This window comes from Solanum tuberosum, unplaced genomic scaffold (genome assembly GCF_000226075.1).
Source record: "Solanum tuberosum cultivar DM 1-3 516 R44 unplaced genomic scaffold, SolTub_3.0 scf01126, whole genome shotgun sequence".
NCBI lineage: Eukaryota > Viridiplantae > Streptophyta > Magnoliopsida > Solanales > Solanaceae > Solanum > Solanum tuberosum.
Window position 1 is genome coordinate 13163 of NW_006240074.1, and position 5531 is coordinate 18693.

Here is a 5531-nt window from a genome sequence, read left to right on the forward strand (position 1 = left end):
TGAATTAGAAGGACGATATGACAACTTGTGTATATGAAAATGGTGGGGATAAATTGTTGTGGGTTTGTCTGGGTAATGACAATAACATAATTGAGGAATAATTATGGCATAGAATTGAAAGTTAATGATTATAATATGTGGTGTAGGAAATTGTTACGTATTTGAGAAGAATGGATATATACTACAGTCATTAGATAAATATTGGTTGGTTGTTTTTGTTAGTGTTGATGTATTAAAAATTGTATGGAAAACGTGGTTAGTCATTCATGCGAGTTGTTGGCATTATTGTACGACTTCATAATGACCAATTAATGATTGACAATTGAGTTAGTTATTACCATCATATAGTAATAGATTGAAGTTGGCAACATACTCCAGTGAAGTGTAATTTACACAATTGAATATGTCAGGTTATTACTTATGACATAGGTGTTAAGAGTTAGCATCGTTAAAGTTATGCCAATTGGAGGAATTAAGACTTACCTTAGGTTTGAACTTTAGAAAATTGATTATAGAATTAGGTAAGTTTTTGGGTCTAGGCTTAGACTTAGAATAATATAAGTGTTTATAGACTCGTTAACTTACAAATTATGCATATATACTTGATAGATTGGAAAGGTTCGGAGGCATTGAGGAAAGGAAAAGTATTGGAGAAGTAGCTTGCTTGACTTCGGTTCTTCGGTGGAGGTAGGTTATGGTTTATTCTATTTGATAGATAGACTCTTAATAATGATTGATATGCATTGAATGATATTGTGAAGTTCTCTATGTACTTGATTGTGTGATGCATTGAATGATATTGTGAAGTACTCTATGTACTTGATTGTGTGGTTTGTGATTGGCCTGAAATCCTGAGATCGTGGAATTTATAATCTTGAACCCTCTCTATCGAAGTGATGCCTTGAATAAAGAAGGCTTGATGAAATATTTTTAATGAATTGAAAAGTGGTGATAATAAATGATAAATTAATGATATTATTGGATCAGAGTGTCACGTTTTGACACGGTATAATTGGATCGGAGTGTCACGTTCCGACACGGTATTATTGGATCGGAGTGTCACGTTCCGACATATTATAATTGGATTGGAGTGTCACGTTTCGACACGGTAACACTAAAGGAAAAAGATACTGAATTAACTTAATGTACTCAATTCCCAAATTAGTTTGGTTTGGAGGTACGAGTCCTCATGTGTGATATTGATATTGTTGATTGGTTATGTACTTACTTTAGTGTTGTTGACACTGGTTCATGTGTTTGTTGCTTGCCACCTGCTAAGTGTCATAGTTGATTTTTATACTATTATTCATTACATATTAGTTTCTATTTTGGGTTGGTGTCATGACCCGTAAAGTCGTTTTTGGAAATTATCATATAAATTATCATTTTTACCCCTTTTGATAATTGCATGAGTCAATTATTTTTGATAAAATCGGTGGAGTTGATTTGGAAATTTTTGAGCTATTTATTAATTACGATTATTTAGTGGATGGGTGATTTTCAAATAATTAATTTTAATTGGTGGTTAATGGGCCAAGTCCATGTGTAAAACTGAATTACATTAGAAAGGTTTATTACTATTTTGCATAACACAAGTAGTAACCGCTAATCCACGAACGGTGTGGCAACAACATGAAGACCCCACTTTGCTGCAGGTAATTCATCACCACACCAAAATCTTGTACTATGATTATGGATAGTCATGTTATTATTGCTATTATTATGTATTTGGCGTGAATAGAATTGAATTTGAGACTTGGTGTCGTGTCGGCTTATTAAATTGAGGGCAAGTTCTTGCCGCTATCTATAATTGTTTATGGGGATTAGTGGTAAGTGTTGTAGGATTGAATTGATGAGAATATATCATACTAATATATATTATTAATATGTTAGCAGATAAGGAATTGGAATACAGTATATGTTTTGCAACATGTGGTCAGTTGAAGCTATGGTTAATAGTGACCTACTGATTTTAGGGTAGTTATAGGCCAATAATTGAATATTTAATCTGGTTGTTAAGTGTATGTAATTCGTGTATTTCCTTGTAATATGTGTTTGGAGGTAATGAAACTTGGTGATGGGTTGACTTGGCCACATTGATTAATTCTAATAATGAAAAAAGGCATAATAAAAGGCAATGTGATTAATTGTTTGTGTGTGATGCGTTGAGAATTGTTTGTGACGGGCATTGGTACGAGTACCAGTGTTATAAAGGGAAAGTTTATTACTATAGATTGAGGATTGTAATAAGAGAATGCCAAAACATATGGGCATTAGCTGATATATTATTGACTTGATTTATTATGTGTGATTGTATTTTTTATTGAACCCGTATAATGGTGATAGCTGAGGTGATTACTTATCACATTGATATTTGATTGAGATGCATCATCCCTTTTATTGAAATCATATTATGCACATGCATTGACATGAGATTGAGTATAAGTTGGGCACGTAGATATCGTCCGTGCGAAATTTGTTTGATTTATGATAGTGCGTTGAGATCGTCCGCACAAACACGTGGGATCGTCCGTGTCGGTATATGGACCTCGTGACGTCCCCCATGGGTCATGAACTCTCAATGTATTTTTGAGGAGTGTCATATATATACAGTTGAGAGAGTATTTGGTATTCTGAGGCATATCATTTCATGGTGTCATAATGAATTGCATCCCATGACATCCTTCATTCTTGATGATTATGTGTTTTATTGGTGGTTGGAAAGTACTTGATATTTGATTACCTCTATTTGATGAACTTGATCTAGTGTGTTGTTGATATTTGTGAGTGCCTTTTTGTGGAAGTTGTGATTGATGAATATTGAGTTTGTTGTTGAGGATATGTAATTTGTAAACTGTGAACTGTTAGGTTGACCTCTTATTTTCCAAGGCTTTTTGAAGATTTGTGAGGTAGCTGTTTGTCATCTCAGTGGACCTTCTTACTCCTATTTATGATATTGTTCTATTTTAGAGACAACATCATTTGAGACTTGCGTTTTCTTTCAAAATCTATTGTAATACTTTAGATGCTTGTACATGTGATAACTAGATTTTGGGTGTATTTTTGAGTTAATTATGAAATTTCCGCATTTTATAGTAATGGGTGAGTGTTAGGCTGACTTGTCTTGGTGGGATAAGACGAGTGCCATCACGTCTATTTTGGGTCGTGACAGTTGGCCAATGATATCTACTCAGTACATGTTGCCCTGTACTGAGCCCTACTTGTGTTTTTCCTTGTTTTCTTTTTCTGGAGTGCAATGAGTGTATTAGTGACTTTGAGTCACCCTCAGCTCTAGCCAGTCTCCAGCACATCAAGTTCCAGGGTGATCTATTCATTCCAGCTCGTGTTGGATTCTCTTGGTCATGGCATGATGTCCTTAGTTTTCAGACATAAACTATTTTATTCATTTATTTTGGTATCTTTAATATTCTTAGACTTAGTATCTGAAAACTAGATGTCCTTGATGTGACGACTTTCAGATTCTGGGGATAATAAGTGTTAGACTTTAGAGATTTATTTGATTGGTTACTTTAATAAGTTTTGAGCTTCCGCATTATTGTTGTTGTTATTCGTAGTTGAATTATTGATATATGTTGGGGTTTGGATTCCTTGATTCGCCCACTTAAAAGGTTAAGTGTGGGTGCCATTCACGACTCATTTTGAGTCGTGACAGTTATAGAAAAAGATGACTATAAATACTTGTGCCTTTTCTTCCATTTAAGTCATTAGATTTTAGCTTGCATTAAGAGAAACACTCTTTTATTCCTTAAAAGAGCAAAAAACAACAACACAACTCAACTAGTATAATGACTTACAATATTGGTGATAGAGTATTTGAAATTCTTTCTTTTGCTCATGATAGTAAAGGAGGAGATGTCCACAAGGTTACTGCAAAGGGTAAGACATGTTCTTGTCGAAAATGGAGAAACTATCATATATCATGCTCACATGCCAGTAAATTTTGTGGACTCAGTGGAATCAAGCCAAAGTCATATGTAAGCAAATTCTACGGTACAAAATATTATAAACAAAGATACATTGAGACATATGTAAGCAAATTCTACAGTACAAAATATTACAAACAAACATACATTGAGACATTTACCCTGTGGGTGATGAAGTGTATCGGCATCCAATTCCATTTTATTTAATTGCAAATACTGAATATATGCGGACATCTGGTGTGCAAGTAAGAAGCCGACTTAAGAATGATATGGATATAGCTCCTGCTCGCATGACTAGAAAATGTAGTATTTGAAAGGAAGCGGGTCACACAAAGGCACAATTCCCTACTCGATTTGAAATATATTGTTTATGTTTTTAAGATGAATGTAATTTAATGTCTTGTTATTAATGTAATAATAGATCTTTTTATATACATGTTGATTTGCATTTAATCTGTCATGTTGCATTTTAAATATATTGTTTGTATTATACTACACTATAAATTGTATAATAATAAATTGACCATTCAAATGAGTTAAAAAGTAAAAAAAGAATTTAGTATTTTGTAAATTAAAAATGAAAAAGAGATCCGTGAGTTGATATTACACTGTATTTGTATTATACAAAACTATAATGAATAGTTGATTTGACTTAACTTAAAAATGATTGATTTGACCTAACTTAAAAAGTACTACACATTTTTAAGAGAATATGCATATTCTGGGTATGGAGAAAATCCTGTTGGGAGCGTCACCCTTGAATGGGCCCTGCAGAGCGCGATTCAAATTTAGTCGGAGCTCCAATGTGGGCTCCGGACATCGGATGGGAAACAAAAAAAAAGAATATGCATACTCTACAAATTTTTTGAAAAGAAAAAAGGAAGAGAATATTGCATACCGCCTATTTTGAAAAAAAGAGAGGAAAATCTTACTGCAAACAAAAATGATTTCTTAATGTTAAATATATAATTTAAACCAAATTAAGCTATAAATTCTGTTGAAAATATAACTAAAACTCTAGCTATCTGCCTCTATGGACAAATTGGTCGTAACATTCTTTTGGGGATGTCCCACAATCATCTTTAAAAAAATGAAAGTAAGAAAGTTAAAAAAAAATGATAAAAAATTAATAGAAGACATTAATACTAGGAGGAAATTAATTAATTAAAGAAATAAAAATATGTGCTGCCCTAGTGGATTCTAGCTAATTTATTGTCAAAGTAGGTCAACTCTAATCAGGGTTATTCATAGTTATGATTAAAAAATCAAATTGGATTGTAATTCGAATCAAGCTATTTTAAAAAATTGACATTTGGTGTGGTTCAGCGTTTAAATTTTAAAAATCAATACTAATTGATTTGGTTTTGATTTTACTAAAACAATCATAAAAGTAATCAAACCGAACTGAGAAATTTTATATATAAAATTTATAATTATTTATATATTATTCATAAGTAAAATATAAATATGTTGTTAAATTTTAATTAACTTAATTCTTTAATTTTCTTAAGCCCAACAATAAAATTTTAGGCCAACTATTTAAATCCTAAGTGCAAGTCTAATGAAATCCATTATTTTAGTCTTTAC